The 18,737-nt window shown below is 42.2% G+C and overlaps 1 long non-coding RNA gene across 1 annotated transcript; it reads left to right on the top strand.

The window, feature by feature from the left end:
* The first annotated feature begins 7,783 nt into the window (after positions 1-7,783).
* LOC130360560 (uncharacterized) lies at positions 7,784-13,057 on the top strand. The gene is made up of 3 exons (XR_008890708.1): positions 7,784-7,909; positions 10,940-11,068; positions 12,243-13,057. It is a non-coding gene; the product is annotated as an uncharacterized LOC130360560 (long non-coding RNA).
* Positions 13,058-18,737: the final 5,680 nt, after the last annotated feature.

The raw sequence follows: 18,737 nt of genomic DNA, 5'->3' as shown, positions 1-18,737 counted from the left end.
CCCTTAGCATACATCTGCTATGCATGGTTGCTAAAATGGACAGAGATGTCAGCAGAGAGCACTGTGTTCGTGATGTCATCAATGTTATACAAAGAAAGGCATTTCCTCTGTAGCATTCAGCAGCTAATAAGTACTGGAAGGATTAAGATTTTCTAATAGAAGTAATTTACAAATATGTAAATGTAAAAAAATGCAGGTTTAGCTAGTATGCGATTTTGTTTCTTCCTTTTTGAAGGAAAGCAAGTTTAGGTAGGTGTCCATATACAGTGCATTTGGGAAGATTTCAGACCTTTTCACTTTTTTCACATTTAGTTATGAGGCCCCAATGTTTCCACACCAGGATGTGGGGACTTTCTGCCATTTCTCTCTACAGGTTGGATGGGGACCGTCAGTGGAAGTCCTTTTCAGTGCTCTACTGAGATGTTTCACTGGGCAACTCGATGACATACTGCCACTCAGTGAATGGCTGGCCACAGCAATGTCACACTTCGCCCAGCGATTTAAAGGGGTACTCCGGCACTAAGACATCTTATCCCCTATCCAAAGGATAGGGGAAGAGATGCCTGATCGCGGGGGCCCTGCCGCTGGGGACCCCCGTGATCTTCCACGCCGCACCCCGTTAGAATCAGCCCCCGGAGCGTGCTCGCTCCTGGTCTGATTACTAGCGATCACGGAGACGGAGCAAAGTGATGTCATGGCTCCGCCCCGTGTGACATCACGCTCCGCCCCCTCAATGCAAGCCATAGGCTTGCATTGAGAGGGTGGAGCGTGACGTCACATGGGGGCGGAGCAGTGACATATCTATGCTCCGTCCCTGTGATCGCTAGTAATCAGACCAGGAGCGAGCACGCTCCAGGGGCTGATTCTAATGGGGAGCGGCATGGAAGATTACGGGGGTCCCCAGCGGCGGGACCCCCGTGATCAGGCATCTTATCCCCTATCCCTTGGATAGGGGATAAGATGTCTTAGTGCCGGAGTACCCCTTTAATGAGTGGCAGTATGACACATTGGGCCTGGGTGATTCCGGGGCCCAAAAGTCACTCTGCTGCTCAGGAAGATGATTGCATTGGGGACCAGAACAGGACACCGGAGGCACTGCAGGAGTTGGAGGTAACTAGAGGTTTATTTTATTATATCACACACACTAAACATTTTTTTTTAAATACTCCTGCCAGATAACCCCTTTAATATAATAATAAAAAAAAATCTTTAAGATGACAATAGTCAATAGGCAGAACTTACTGCATGTACAAAGGGGGGAATTTATCATTGGCTTTACCCAGTTTTTTTTTTTTTGTGGTAAATTATTGCAAATGTTTGTGAAACAGGTGGAAAAGTAAAAACTCCCAGGATCCCTTGTTTGTAAGTGTGAGGTCACTTTCCTCTCTCCCACACATGAGCCACCCCACCCATTTAAAGGTGTTCTCCGGGGGAATTTTTTTAAAAAAATGGACTGGTGCCAGAAATTTATACAGATTTGTAAACTACTTCTAATAAAAAATCTTAATCCTTTCAGTACTTATTAACGACTGTTTACTACAGAGGAAATTATTTTCTTTTTGGATTTTTTTTCTGTCTGTCCACAGTGTTCTCTGATGACACCTCTGTCCATGTCGGGAACTGTCAAGAGCAGGAGAAAATCCCCATAGCAAACCTATGCAGCTCTGGACTGTTCCTGACATGGAGAGAGGTGTCATCAAAGAACACTGTGGACAGACAGAAACGAAGTCCAACAGAAAAGAATTTTCTCTGTAGTATACAGCTGCTGATAAGTACTGGAAGGATTAAGATTTTTTAATAAAAGTAATTTACAAATCTGTTTAACTTTCTGGTACCAGAATGATCTTCCTCCAACCCAGCTCATCCTATAGAAGCAAAGAAAGGCTCCCTCTGATCCCCTGATTGCGAGACCACCATGAAACACAGGTACAGACACTTTATGATGAACTACATTAACTTTACAGCCCCTGTAGTATAGTCAAATAAAAAATAATAATCCTGAAATACCCCTTCAAATCTATTGTTCTATTTTTTATAGAGGTCAGGCCTTTATCTACTGTATGTGATATAGAATCCCATATTTCCGGGTTTGGCTTGCCTTCACAGAGCCACCGTGGTGGATACAGTTGGCGTTGCCCGCAGCCGTCCCTGGGGAGAGATTACTGAATGCTTTTTATTATGGAGTTAAATGTATAAATGTTATACTATAAGCTTCTAGTTTTTCATCTCCAAGTTTCGACAATCATAAACTTTTTTATTTCTTCATTACCGTAGCCATATCTGGGTTTGTTTCTTGTGGAATGAGATGTGATTTTTAATGGAACCATTTTGAAGTGTATATAAAATATTATTAATATTGTAAATACATTTCCTTATTTTTGTTTTTATTGGGGAGAGAATTGAAAAAAGCAGCAACTTTAAAAAAAAATTTGCAGCGGGGGGTAAGGGGATGGGGGTTTGGGACACATAAATAATGCAACATAAATAATATTTTTCCTTCTGCAGGTCATGACAATGATAGTGACATCAAATGTACCGTATTTTTCGCCGTATAAGACGCACTTTTTCTTCCACAAAACTGAGGGGGAAAAGTTGGTGCGTCTTATACGGCAAATACACATTAAAACCCTGTCCTATCGCTGGGGTTCCTGCGGCCATCAACGGCCGTGACCCGCGGCTAATACAGGACATCACCGATCGCGGAGATGCCCTGTATCAACCCTTCAGACGCGGCGATCAAAGCTGACCGCCGCGTCTGAAGCGAAAGTGGAACTAACCCGGCTGCTCAGTCGGGCTGTTCGGGACCACCGCTGTGAAATTGTGGCATCCCGAACAGCTTACAGGACACCGGGAGGGACCTAACCTACCTCCTTGGGGTCCGATCGGTGAATGACTGCACCGTGCCGGGATCCCCTGCATGGTCGGCGCTCTCCTTTGTCGCCATCACGTTGTCGGGCACGCCGTCCCATCATCCAATAGGAGCGGTGTGCGTAGCAAAGTGATGGTGGCGATGAAGAGCGAGGATCCCGGGCAGCAGAGACATTCTGGAGCAACAGGGACACCCGGGGGACGCGGCTACTGCGATGGAGGGCGACATCCAGGGCAGCGGAGATGAGCGGTGACGGGTCAGGAGCGGCGGGGACACGTGAGTATTACCTCCTATACCAGTGGTCTTTAACCTTCGGACCTCAAGATGTTGCAAAACTACAACTCCCGGCATGCCCGGACAGCCAACGGCTGTCCAGGCATGCTGGGAGTTGTAGTTTTGCAACATCTGGAGGTCCGCAGGTTGAAGATCACTGTCCTATTCTTTACATTGTATTTGGTTCAGAATCTTTTTTTTCTAGATTTTCCTCCTTTAAAATTGGGTGCGTCTTATATGCCAGAGTGTCTTATACGGCGAAAAATACGGTATATGGTTTCATTTATGTTTTACCACTTTGGTAAAATAAAAATGCCTTTTGTTTTAGGGAAATTATTTATTTTTGTGCAGTGTAAACAAAAAACAGCAATTCTAATAGGACTATTGTGTCAGAAAAAAACTTTTTTTCCTGTGTGGACTTAACCATGCAGTCCTTTGATTGCTTAGATGAAACACAGCAATTTTTTTGCATAGTTTTAAGTATTTCAGTGTAAGAGTCTGTTCACACGCTGGATTTCTTCTGGAAATTACTGCCCATTATTTTCAATGGTATTCCGCTGTCCCATTCAGACAGTACAATTTCCGCAGTGTGCGTTACGCTTTCCTCATTCTGCAGAAATGTAAGATCAGTCTTATATTTTGCAGAATTCTGCAGCAGAATCCCATTGAAATCAAGGAGGCTTGACACTTTTGTCTGAAAACACAGAAATGCCATTGCAAGTCTGTTCAGCATGCTTTGCTGAAAGGAATTTTTGCGGAATAGCCAAGATTGCGCCGTGTGAACATACCCTGATTCTAGATTTCCACATATTAATATGATCAGTATTTTAGCCAAAACTAGAAGTGTGTCAGAAACACATAAAATAGGGCAAATAGTTTTTCTCTGCATTCCTTCCACTTCTGGTTTTGGTTAAAAATACAAACCAAGATATTATGTGTGAACCCATCTTTACATTGACAGATACCTTCATTGGTCTCAACTTAGGCAGGGCCTAATAAGCTATGGTACAGGGTAAACTTAAAGGGGTACTCCGGTGGAAAACTTTTTATTTTCAAATCAGCTGGTGCCAGAAAGTTAAACAGATTTGTAAATTACTTCTATTTAAAAAAAAATCTTAATCCTTCTAGTACTTATTAGCTGCTGAATACTAAAGAAGAAATCCTTTTCTTTTTGGAACACAGAGCTGTCTGCTGACATCATGAGCACAGTGCTCTCTGCTGACATCTCTGTCCATTTTAGGAACTGTCCAGAGCAGCATGTGTTTGCTATGGGGATTTTCTTCAACTCTGGACAGTTCTTTTAATGGACAGAGATGTCAGCAGAGAGCACTGTGGTCAAGATGTCAGCAGAGAGCTCTGTGTTCCAAAAAGAAAAGAATTTCCTCTGTAGTATTCAGCAGCTAATAAGTACTAGAAGGATTGAGATTTTTTAATAGAAGTAATTTACAAATCTGCTTAACTTTCTGGCACCAGTTAATAAAAAAAAAAAAAAAGAAGAAGGTTTTCCACCTGAGTACCCCTATTGTTAGGGTCTGATAAGTCCTGTAACATAAGTTGCCATACTTAACACAGGGTCCAAGGTTAGTGTTAAATACAGTCCTGGTCATTGCAGCGGGGTGTCATTTGAATGAATTATTCACCAGGTGATCACCTGTTTATACCCTATAGCACGCGCCATCATTTTTCTTGTGAGAAAAGGGGGAGCTCACTGTATATATATGTATTATAGAGTCCTTCCACCACCCACTTTACTGCTGGGGTAGAAATCTTCCTCCGGTGTCATTTGAGTTTAATTTCCTTCCTTTGTATGCCCACTGTACACCCTGCCCATTTATTATTTTGCAAATTCCCCACCTAACAATGCAGATCCTCTGGAGAGAGAAGCCCTGCACAGTTTGTTATCACACCATAGCAAAGAGGATAGGACAGATCACAGCTTGTCCCTGGCTTGAAAAATTACAAAATCTATAACAAGGCGCACCAAGCACTACATGCCAGGGCACACCACGCATTACATGCCAGGTCACACCAAGCACTACATGCCAGGGCACACCAAGCACTACATGCCAGGGCACACCAAGCACTACATGCCAGGGCGCACCAAGTACTACATGCCAGGGAACACCAAGCACTACATGCCAGGGCACACCAAGCACTACATGCCAGGTCACACCAAGCACTACATGCCAGGGCACACCAAGCATTACATGCCAGGTCACACCAAGCACTACATGCCAGGGCACACCAAGCACTACATGCCAGGTCACACCAAGCACTACATGCCAGGGAACATCAAGCACTACATGCCAGGGCACACCAAGCACTACATGCCAGGTCACACCAAGCACTACATGTCAGGGCATACCAAGCACTACATGCCAGGGAACACCAAGCACTACATGCCAGGGCACACCAAGCACTACATGCCAGGGCACACCAAGCACTACATGCCAGGGCACACCAAGCACTACATGCCAGGGCACACCAAGCACTACATGCCAGGGCACACCAAGCACTACATGCCAGGCACACCAAGCACTACATGTCAGGGCACACCAAGCACTACATGCCAGGGCACACCAAGCACTACATGCCAGGGCGCACCAAGCACTACATGCCAGGGCGCACCAAGCACTACATGCCAGGGTGCACCAAGCACTACATGCCAGGGCGCACCAGGCACTACATGCCAGGGCGCACCAGGCACTACATGCCAGGGCGCACCAGGCACTACATGCCAGGGCGCACCAGGCACTACATGCCAGGGCGCACCAAGCACTACATGCCAGGGCGCACCAAGCACTACATGCCAGGGCGCACCAAGCACTACATGCCAGGGCGCACCAAGCACTACATGCCAGGGCGCACCAAGCACTACATGCCAGGGCGCACCAAGCACTACATGCCAGGGCGCACCAAGCACTACATGCCAGGGCCCACCAAGCAGTACAATACTTGTATCCCATTTGTGGCTCTCTTTAGGCACCACAGCCCAGGAAATGACTGTAACCTCTGTGCCCCTATAGCTACTACATTTGTAATCCCATTTGCTACCACAACATTGTGCCCCAGTAGATTTTCAATCCTTCTTCTGTCCCTTTCCTCCTGTGCTCGTATCCAAACACTTCAGCTTGGATTACGTTCTCATTGATCTGCACCAGCTCATAGTGCAGATAGTACATAGCGCAGGGCGAAAGTAATTCCAGGAGGAATTGTTAAATTGCTGTTGATAAAAAGTGCCGTGAAAAATGGTCTATACTAACTGCAATGGGAAATAATGAAAGCAGACACGTTCATATTCCAAGAGAATCGTCTCCGCTCCCTAGAAGATGTCTCACTTTAAGCAGTCATTATTGTCCTACTGGAGAAGAGATTTGCTTTCACCTCACGTGATCTTAGCAATTACCCCGAATATCTTTAGATTTGTTCTTGGCCCCAATAATAGGCTTCACCTTATATTATGTATTTTTGTACAATTTGTACTTTCATCTATTGAGAAAATACCGATTCCTAGCATCCGTAGTTCCGTATACTCTGTGAATTATTGTACAGTATTTTTCAAAGTGTCACTGAAACCGTCCCAAAAAAATATGAAATCTTGCTTAAAATTCTGGAAGCAGATTGTTTTTTGTGCATTTATGCAATGGATCATTTACAAAAACAAGACTCCAGAGCCGCTTGGTTCCTGCACCACTTACACTGATAATTGGTTCCCCTGCCGGCTGGAAGGAGACAAGCCTGGTTAGGCTCTGCTCAATGAAGGCGGCGAAGGAAGAAAAAAAAAGAGTTAAAAGACATAGGGAAAATAGCTGATATTATAAAGGTCTTTCCTTCAGGGAGAGAGATGTCAGGTTTTATTAGCCGTGCAGAGTCTTAGTCAGAAGGATTTATGTAAAACTTCAATAGTTATCCAGCTATCGAGCCCTGGGCTCCGCAAATGGGACAGAGGAAATCTGCTCTGACATCAGGTATGAAAACAACTCTTTTGCAGCCTCATTACAGCTCAGACTTTTGCCTCAAAGACCCCCCAGGCAAAAAGTATACCTGATTCATGTAACCTACAGTTAGGTCACAACAGAGTATATAGTACAGTGGTCCCCCAAGTTACAATATTCATAGGTTCCAGGACGACCATTGTATGTTGAAACCATTGTATGTTGAGACCATAACTCTATGGAAACCTGGTAATTGGTTCTGAAGCCCCCAAAATGTCATCCAAAAATTGGAAAAAGTCAGGATTAAAGAAAAATAAGTAAATAACTAATATAGATAAAGCAAATCCTTACATATAAAAGTAAGAAAGATCTGCTGGGAGCTGTAATCACTGTCTATGTCAGTGTTTTCCAACCATGGTGCCTCCAGCTGTTGCAAAACTACAACTCCTAGCATGCCCGGACAGCCAAAGGCTGTCCGGGCATGCTGGGAGTTGTAGTTTTGCAACAGCTGGAGGGACCCTTGTTGGCAAACACTGGTCTATGTAGAGGACAGGAGCTTCTTCAGGGTCCTGTACAGTACACGCAATGGGGGAGACTTATCAAAACCTGTCCAGAGGAAAAGTTGCTGAGTTGCCCATAGCAACCAATCAGATCGCTTCTTTCATTTTGCAGAGGCCTTGTTAAAAATGAAAGAAGCATCCTGATTGGTTGCTATGGGCAACTCAGCAACTTTTCCTCTGCACAGGTTTTGATAAATCTCCCCAATGTCCTAAAAAAGTAAAATGGAGCCGCCCTTACCTGGTGTCCAAAGGAGCAGCTAACCCAGTTACAGGTAAATAGTACAGAACATGTAATACCTCCCTGTACTGTAGGGGGGCGCTACCAGACACCAGTCAGTGCATGCACTTCAGTAATACAGGGGTTTTACCAGTAAAATGCCCATTCTGATTGGTCGGTTCTTCCGGCCATTGACACATTTCACAGCTCTGGACTGTCCGTAGCATTGTATGTTGAGTCTGGTTTCAAGTTTCAATGGTCCCGAAAAGACCATTGTATGTTGAAACTAATGTATGTTGAGGCCATTGTAAGTTGAGGGATCACTGTATCAGGGTGGGCATGTCATATGGCAGCCTTATTGCTATTCCTTTTACTTTGTAATTTACCAGATAACAGGTAAAATAATGCGTTAATAATTCATTCGGCGCACAATAACTAGTAAAATGCAATTTAGCTAAGAAACTGGTGCATTAAGATTTGTTAGAGATGCATCACTTCTTTGGGGACCTTCTATATACACTATAATACGAGACAAGTACCATATTTATCAGTGTATAACATGCACTTTTTCAACTAAAATATGAAGCTAAAACCGTACCGTGTGTTATATGCCAATAAATCCTAGGACAGGGCTTTCCAAACTGGGTGTCACGTTCGATCCCGCAGCAGCCGCCCCTGGCCACTGCTCTAAAGTGAATGAGCAGCCGGTGCCATGGGCACTTTAAACCAGTTACCAGTGGGGGCTGCCAGAACTGACATATGACATCCCTGGCGTTGGGCTGAGGAGCTGCGCAGAGGACATCACTCGTCAGGAAAAACAAGGATCAGAGTGATGAGGAAGGGGGGGGGGGGGGGGAATGATGTGGCACAGGGTAGTGATATCAGACTGAGCAGGAGGGGTAGTGATGTGGCACAGGTGGAGCAGACTGAGGGGGGGGGGGAGATGTAGGCAGCCCGGGGGGGAGCAGACTGAGGAGGAGGGGAAATTATGTGGCACTAAGAGCTTCCAAGTCATTTAGTTAAAAAAAAATTTTTTGTGCGCGTTAAACACCAATAAATATGGTATTTTAAAGCATTACGGCTGCTTTACACTGACAGGACAAACATTTTGATCAGTCAAGGTCTCAGACTCCATTATAAGTTATAGCCGGGAAAGGTGTATGGTGCTGTGCTTCACTTACTGGCTTGCAGCTAGATCACCTTTTGGCAGGCGATGGGCTCCAAAGTGAGTAGAGTGCTGCTCGCCTATCCTGGCACTTTCCACATAATCGTAAACAAAACCCCACAGATCACTTTGCTTTTCCATGGTTAAGATTCCTACAATGTAGAAGTGCGAGAAACCATCCTCCTTATGTGGTATCCCAGTACAGATACATTGTGTCAAGGTATTGTAGGCCCTGTCAGATTGAGACCTCCAGTGTCCTGGGGGCTCCCCTGCAGGGACTCAACCATTTCTAATGTGTATTTGCACTGTTATAACTTAGCAATCCATTATTAGGTGTCTGTAGCTTTAAGTATGTTACCTAGCAACCTCATGCTTAGTCAGGGTATGTGAGAGTGGAGTACTGAGGGCTAGACTAAACTTTTGTGTTAGGTATTATGTTATTGCTTGTATGTAACTTTATTGTAAATCCTAAAGGGGATGCAGACAACTCTATGATCCACAGCTGCCTGGCCAATGGGCTTTAGTTTAGCCTTCACTGATAAGGTGTGGCATTTCCTGTGTTGTTTAGTTCAGAGGTGGAGTTCAGAGGTTGAGTTCAGAGGTTGAGTTCAGAGGTTGAGTTCAGGTGTGGAGTTCAGGTGTGGAGAGAAGCTGAGTGGAGAGGAGTACAGGAGTTCAGAGTGAAGAAACAGCAACTCATTTCAGTTCAGAGTACAGAGTGGAGAAATATCCAGCCTTTACTTCAGCCTTGATCAGAGAATTCCTAAAGGACAATTCAATATCTTCCGGCGAAAAGCCACAAATCTACCGACACTTCAGTAAGTGACTTTAATCTCAAGTCAGTAAGTGACTTTAATATAGCGCAGACCTAAAACTCTTAGTCTGGCCGTAAGAGCCAAGCATATATGCAATATCAAGTCCAGGCACTGCAAGCTGTGTGGTCCTCTAGAGACTGTCTGTTAAACCTTTGGGAGACTTTGGTTGAGCGCTGTGGAGATTGTGCCACCTATCTTCAAGTTAGTAAAGCCTCCGTTAAACTGCAACCTAGTGTGGAGTCAATTATTTCCTTGCTAGCCTGTGGGGAGACGGAGTTCCTCGGACCTGTAGTACCCCGGGAGATACCAAGACTACAGTGGTGTCATGTGACATTAAGGGTTAATACCATCCGACCCTGGGTTAATACCCCCAAGAAGCAAGTGATAACCCCCAAGCGTAGTGGTGGCTGCGGACCTCACCCGTGGCCACCACACTTAAGTAATAATATCTTATTAAACTCCATTGCCCATCCCACTACCACCTACTATCCCTCTCCTCTCCCTAACGTCATATCTGCCTCCCTGTCCCACCCTGCACTATAATCAACCCCATTTCCCAATGTGGCCTGTATCTATGAGGATGTATGAAGTATGTATAGGTATGATTTACACATGAACCATAAGGAAGTTCTGTAGTTCTTTCCAGTCTGACCACAGTGCTGACACCTCTGTTCATGTCAGGAACTGTCCAGAGCAGGAGAGGTTTGCTATGGGGATTTTCTACTACTCTGGACAGTTCCTGAAATGGACAGAGGTGTCAGCAGAGAGCACTGTGGTCAGACAGGAAAGAACTACACAACTTCCTGTGGAGCATACAGCAGCTGATAAGTACTAGAAGGATTAAGATTTTTAAATAGAAGTAATTTACAAATCTGTTTAACTTTCTGGCACCAGTTGATTGGAAGACTATTTTTTTCCTCCCAGACTACCCCACTAAGTGCTATGTTAGTACTATGTTAGTACTAAGTGCTTTGTTAATATAGTTTAAAAAAAACATATATGTGCAGTAAATATGTCTGTCCCCGTACAAATAATGATGTGCTTTCTTCAGGAAGATTTTCTTAAAATATAGTTGTCATTTCCTTTTTTCCCTGACTTACCTCAGCAGCTCATTCAAAGTGTATGACTTAGCAGGAGACAACAATGAGCACAGAAGGAACCTCGACCAGCAAAAAGAATACGAAATCTGCTCCATTCGGAGCCATGGCAGGAAGGAAATTCACAATAAATAAAGGTACTCAGAAAAAAACTATTTCTAAAACATCTTTATCGTTTAACTAAGTAATGTTTAGAATGCTTACCCCGAAGCTTAATAAAAATCTATATATATAAAATTCAATGTGTGTGTGTGTATATATGTATGTGTGTGTGTGTGTGTGTGTGTATGTATGTGTGTATGTGTGTATGTATGTATGTATGTATGTATGTGTGTGTGTGTATGTGTGTGTGTATATGTATGTGTGTGTGTATGTGTGTGTATGTATGTATGTATGTATGTATGTGTATGTGTGTATGTATGTGTGTGTGTGTATGTATGTATGTGTGTATGTATGTATGTGTGTATGTATGTATGTGTGTGCATGTTCCAGCATCACGTCTAAACAGCTAAAGATATTAACATGAAACTTGGCACACATGTTACTTATATGTCAGCAACAAATATATGTTACTGCATAACTTCCAAATGGCTGTAGATATTTGTATAATACTTGATTAGTTTATTTAGTTAAATTAACCCTTACATACACCCTTATATAAAAGATTTGTTTCTGTTTCAAGTCCCATGCAAGTATATGGGACTTCCACTACCTTACTCCACAAGCTCAGCTCTGCATCTCCTGGTGAATGTGTCAGTCTGGCTTGCAAGCCACACCCAATCTCACAAAGACACGCCCACTGTTTAAGCCCCACCCTTTTTATTCTCCACCCTTTTTGTGGCTTGCAAATCATGCCCAGTCCCACAAAGCCATGTGCCCTTCTATTATCAGCTTACAATATTTTCATCACAAATCAGTCCCACGTGAGGACAGGATATGAGGATGGGACATAAGCATGGGATATGAGGATGGGATATGAGGTTAGGATATGAAGTCAGGATATGAGGTCGGGATATGAGGATGGGACATAAGGACGGCATATGAGGATGGGATATGAGGTCGGAATATGAGGACAGGATATGAGGTCAAGATATGAGGACGGGATATTGGGTTGGGATATGACAACAATACTGTGTGTATATATATATATGTATATAAGTATCTGCATGAGATTGTGGAAGAAAAAACATATATAAAGTATTAAAAAATATATATACACTTTTCTTTTACAGGTATCAGAAATAGTGCGTATAATATGTGATGATTTTTTATAATTTTTTTGTTTTGTTTATCGCTTTCTTTTACTGGCAGAGCAATAAATAACGCAGCAGTGTATCTGGATTTATGCCATCTGCTACTGTATATGATATTAACTCTGTACAGTACTAAAGGAAGTGAAGAACAATTCACAGCAAGATGCAGGATCACCAACTGGACTCTACTTATTGATATATTACCAATGTGAACCGTACAAACAATGTTCCCAGCAGGACACGCCAGATAAAACTCACATTCTGAGACAGGATTTTATACAGTATGTTTTAAGGAAAATGTCTGGTATAATTTTATGCAAGTCTGTTGGAGAAAAGTAATATATCTGTATTTGTTTTAAATGTGGTATTTATTTGATTTTATTTTAACCCCTAAAAAACGCAGTGGGTAATTGTAACCCTTTGCTATCTAGTACATAGCGCACCAGGGCGTACATTACACCCGGCGGCGTGTACAATCTACAAAGTGAGCAGACGCCGTGACCTGCCACTAGTGGGGGACATCGGCAGTCAGACTGATACCCACCATTAGCGTGGCTGGGGCTTAGCAGGGCTTTGTGACTATTTGCCAATATGTGGTAGTTTATTACACAGTGCAGAATAGGTTTTGTCATTGGAAAACCCCTTTAACCCCCTTAAGGACCAAGCCCATTGGACCAGAGCGTTTTTTGCAAATTTGACCACTGTCACTTTAAGCATTAATAACTCTGGAATGCTTTAACTTTTCATTCTGATTCCGACATATTCTACTTTATGTTAGTGGTACATTTTCGGTGTTACTTGCATCCTTTCTTGGTGAAAAATCACAAAATTTGATGACAAATTTGAAAATTTTGCATTTTTTTTTAACTTTGAAACTCTGCTTATAAGGAAATTAGATGTATCAAATAAATTATATATTTATTCACATATACAATATGTCTACGTTATGTTGGCATCATAGAGTTGACATGTTTTTACTGTTGGAAGACATCAGAGGGCTTCAAAGTTCAGCAGTAATTTTCAATTTTTTTTTTAAAAATTCAAAATTGGAATTTTTCAGGGACCAGTCCAGGTTTGAAGTGGATTTGAGGGGTCTTCATATTAGAAATACCCCATAAATTACCCCATTATAAAAACTGCACCCCTCAAAGTATTAAAAATGACATTCAGAAAGCGTGTTAACCCTTTAGGTGTTTCACAGGAATAGTAGCAAGGTGAAGGAGAAAATTCAAAATCTTCATTTTTTTACACTTGCATGTTCTTGTTAGACCCAGTTTTTGAAAATTTACAAGGGGTAAAAGGAGAAAAAGCCCCCAAAATGTGTAACCCAATTTCTCTTGAGTAAGGAAATACCTCATATGTGAATGTCAAGTGCGTGTGCACTACAAGGGTTAGAAGGGAAGGAGCAACAATGGGATTTTGTTTCAAATAAATTTTTATAGAATTTTCAAGAAATACAAAGAACTAATAAAAATGACATATAACTAAAACAAAAATAACATGTCTGTATATAAACAATAAATCTCAGACAATCTGAAACATGTTCTAGAATTGTAACAAATGTGTCAAAATTAAGGCTTCAAACGTAAACTGTACCTATTTTGTTACTATCAAGAAGCTACGTATAGATTAGTGAAGCTCGGAAATTCTCTACATATACTACATACAAAATATATATAATGTAGTGGGTGTTAACATCTTAAATATATTGAGCATATTTCAGTTGAGTAGGGATAGAAAATGTGAACAATAAATTTTAAATAACAGTTTATACCATATAATCATACAATCTTACTTGATTTCCGCACTATGCTTCTCCAGGCTCCTCCGTCTCCCTTTATTTCAGAGCACTCGTCTCGTCCGTCCAGGTAAGTATAAACAGTTCGTAAAATATACCAATGTATGTAGTGTTTCATATGCCTTTATTGAAATGTGAGTTCCATTTTTGCCATGCCTCTCTACATGCAATGCCCTTACCTAATTGCCATGCAAAGGTACATTCATATATTCCTGCCGTGGAAACCATTTCCGTGATTTCATTGATATGTGGTATGGTAGCTGTTTTCCAGTTTTTTGCAATGCAACATTTTGTTGTAATCGCTACATGACATAATGGGGTTCTAACGTCGTTGGGAAGGGTGTCTGCACCTATATTTAATAAGAACAACTCAGGTGTCCACAATCTGTCGCTGTGTGTAAGGATTTGGAGTATTGAGTTAAGATCCCTGTGAAGTTGTCCCAGTAGTGGACAGTCCCAAAAAATATGTTTGAGCGTACCAATTCCTCCACAACTGCGCCAACAACTGTTTGGGCAGCTAGGGTAGATTAGGTGTAGCTTGGAAGGAGTAAAGTACCATCTAGAAATAATTTTATAATATTGTTCCCTGTGAGAGGAGCAATTAGTATCTAATTTCATCATTTGCATCGCTTTTGACCAGGATTTAGGGGAAATGTTCAAATTTAAATCAGTTTCCCACTTGGTTCTATATGAAAGAGTAGAAGGATGGGAGTCTACATTATAAAAATCATATAAAGGTTTTGTTGGTAGGTCGTTAATCTGTTGCAAGGACAGATCCAACAAGTTGTGTAATATTGTTGGGAAATCAGTTTGTTTAGTAGAAAATCTGCTGAAATGTGCTTTAAGATTATTATATATAGGTTTTTCTGTGTCTGGTATGTTGTATTTTCTAGATAGGTATTCAAAAGGTGCTATTGTGTCGCCTATCATAATGTCAGCTACATTTTCAATGTTGAATTTGGTCCATCTCTCTATGGTACCTTTCCTTAAGAACCATTGCAGGGAAGAAAATGGGATATTTTTTGATCTAATTTCAGTGTCTCGTGATATTAAGGATGCATCATGAGTCCAGGAGTGAAGAGTAGCTTGGACTATAGGGTTGGTTTTAATGTTAATATTTTTCATCCTACTCACATTTAAAATAATATTTGAACAAACTCCAACTACAAATGAGAAAGTACATGTGGGGCAACTCTAAACCCAGATTGTCTAGATTTCTCTTATCGAAAAAACAATCTCATGGAGGCTTAGCAGTTCCAAACCTTATAGCATATCACAAATCTATCCTCCTACATCAATCAACGGAATGGCTTAAACCGTACACACATAGGAAAAAATGGGCAACAATGGGATTTTGGAGAGTGAGTTTTTCTGAAATGGTTTTTCAGGGGGCATGTCACATTTAGGAAGCCCCGATGGTGCCAGAACAGCAAAAAAAAAAAAAAAATAACACATGGTATACTATTTTGGAAACTACACCCCTCAAGGAACGTAACAAGGGGTACAGTAAGCCTTAACACCCCACAGGTGTTTGACGAATTTTGGTTAAAGTCGGATGTGTAAATGAATTTTTTTCACTAAAATGCTAGTTTTCCCCCAAATTTTTCATTTTTACAAGGGGTAATAGGAGAAAATGCCCCCCAAAATTTGTAACCCCATCTCTTCTGAGTATGGAAATACCCCATGTGTGGACGTCAAGTGCACTGCGGGCGCACTACAATGGTCAGAAAAGAAGAAGTCCCATTTGGCTTTTGGAAAGCAAATTTTGCTGAAATGGTTTTGGGGGCATGTCACATTTAGGAAGCCCCTATGGTGCAAGAACAAAAAAAACAAACAGATACATGGCATACTATTTTGGAAACTACACCCCTCAAGGAACGTCACTAGTTGTACAGTGAGCCTCGTACCCAGAGAGTGGTGGTCAATGATTCGTACTCTGATTGGTCCCCGGTTATTAGTGGTGTACCCCAAGGTTCAGTACTGGGCCCGCTGTTGTTTAATTTATTTATCAATGATATAGAGGATGGTATTAACAGCTCTGTTTCTATCTTTGCAGATGACACCAAGCTTTGTAGCACGGTACAGTCTATAGAGGATGTGCATAAGTTACAAGATGACTTGGATAGACTAAGTGTCTGGGCATCCACTTGGCAAATGAGGTTCAATGTGGATAAATGTAAAGTTATGCATCTGGGTACTAATAACCTGCATGCGTCGTATGTCTTAGGGGGGATTAAACTGGCAGAGTCACTGGTAGAGAAGGATCTGGGTGTACTTGTAGATCACAGACTACAGAATAGCATGCAATGTCAGGCTGCTGCTTCCAAAGCCGGCAGGATATTGTCATGTATCAAAAGAGGCATGGACTCAAGGGACAGGGACATAATACTCCCCCTTTATAAAGCATTGGTACGGCCTCACCTGGAATATGCTGTTCAGTTTTGGGCACCTGTCCATAAAAGGGACACTGCGGAGTTGGAAAGGGTGCAGAGACGCGCGACTAAACTAATATGGGGCATGGATCATCTTAGCTATGAGGAGCGATTAAAGGAGTTACAATTGTTTAGTCTTGAGAAGAGACGTTTAAGGGGGGATATGATAAACGTATATAAGTATATTAATGGCCCATACAAAAAATATGGAGAAAAACTGTTCCAGGTTAAACCCCCCCAAAGGACGAGGGGGCACTCCCTCCGTCTGGAGAAGAAAAAGTTTAGTCTCAAGGAGCGATACGCCTTCTTTACCGTGAGGACTGTGAATTTACAGAACGGTCTACCTCAGGAACTGGTCACAGCAGGAACAATTAACAGCTTTAAAACAGGATTAGATACATTCCTGGAACAAAATAAGATTAATGCTTATGAAGAAATATAAAATCCCATTCCTTCCCCAATATCGCGCCACACCCCTACCCCTTAATTCCCTGGTTGAACTTGATGGACATATGTCTTTTTTCGACCGTACTAACTATGTAACTATGTAACTATGTAACACCCCAGGTGTTTGACAAATTTCCGCAAAATTTGGATGTGAAAATGAAAAATGTTATTTTTTTCCCTAAAATGCTGGAGTTACCCCAAATTTTACATTTTCACAAGAGGTTGTCGGAGAAAAAACCTCCCAAAATGTGTAACCCCATTTCTTCTGAGTATGTAAATACTGCGGGTGCACTACAATGCTCAGAAGAGAAGGAGCACAATTGAGCTTTTGGAGAGAGAATTTGGTTGGAATAGAAGTCGGGGGCCATGTGCGTTTACAAAGCCCCCTGTGGTGCCAGAACAGTGGACCCCCCCACATGTGACCCCATTTTGGAAACTACACAACTCACAGAATTTAATAAGGGGGGCAGTCAGCATTTTCACCCCACTGGCGTTTGACACATCTTTGGAACAGTGGGCTGAGCAAATGAAAAATAACATTTTTCATTTTCACAGACCACTGTTCCAAAAATCTGTCAGACACCAGTAGGGTGTAAATGCTCACTGTACCCATTATTACATTACGTGAGGGGTGTAGTTTCCAAAATTGGGTCACATGTGCGGGGATCCACTGTTCTGGCACTATGGGGGCTTTGTAAACACACGTGGCCTTCAATTTCGGACACATTCTCTCTCCAAGAGCCCAATGGCGCTCCTTCTCTTCTAAGCTTTATAGTTTGCAGAGCACATTACATCCACATATGGGGTATGTTCTTACTCAGAAGAGATGGGGCTACAAATTTTGGGGGGCAACACCCGCATTTTATTTTTTTCATTTTCACATCTAACTTTAACGAAAATTCGTCAAACACCTGTGGGGTGTTAAGGTTCACTATAGCCCTTGTCACATTCCATGAGGGGTGTAGTTTCCAAAATGGGGTCACATGTGGGTATTTATTGTTTTGCGTTTATGGCAGAATCGCTGTAAAATCAGCCACCCCTGTGCAAAACACCAATTTAGACCTCAGCTGTGCATAGTGCGCTCTTACTCCTGAGCCCTGTTGTGCACCCGCAGAACATTTTACATCCACATGTAGGGTATTTCCGTACTCAAGAGAAATTGCGTTACAAATTTTGGGGGTCTTTTTTTTCCCTTTTACCGCTTGTGAAAATTAAAAGTATTGGACAACACCAGCATGTTAGTGTAAATATATATATATATATTTTTTACACTAATATGCTGGTGTAGACCCCAATTTTACCTTTTCATAAGGGTTAAAAGGAGAAAAAAATAAAAATAAATACCTCATATGTAAATACCTCATATGTGGCCCTAAACTGTTTCCTTGAAATACGACAGGGCACCAAAGTGACAGTGCACCATGCGCATTTGAGGCCTAAATTGGGGATTTGCATCAGCCACAAAAATACCCTACGGCAGTGTTTCCCAAACAGGGTGTCTCCAGCTGTTGCAAAACTCCCAGCATGCCTTGACAGTCAGTAGCTGTCCGGCAATACTGGGAATTGTTGTTTTTGAAACAGTGCCATACAAGATGTTTTTTTTATTTTTATTGGGGGGGACTGTGTAGGTATAGGTGTATGTGTTTATGTAGTGTTTTACTTTTTATTTTGTGAAGTGTAGTGTAGTGTTTTTAGGGTACATTCACACGGTCGGCTTTACAGTGAGTTTCTCGCTGGGAGTTTTTACCTGAGGAGGAAAATTTGCCACATCTCAAACTTGCAGCTGAAAACTCACTGTAAACCCACCTGTGTGAATGTACCCTGTACATTCACATATGGGGGGGGGGGGGGGGGGTCAGGGGGGCAAACCTCCAGC

This window comes from Hyla sarda, chromosome 3 (genome assembly GCF_029499605.1).
Source record: "Hyla sarda isolate aHylSar1 chromosome 3, aHylSar1.hap1, whole genome shotgun sequence".
Taxonomy (NCBI): domain Eukaryota; kingdom Metazoa; phylum Chordata; class Amphibia; order Anura; family Hylidae; genus Hyla; species Hyla sarda.
This window is presented reverse-complemented; position numbering and strand designations above follow the sequence as displayed.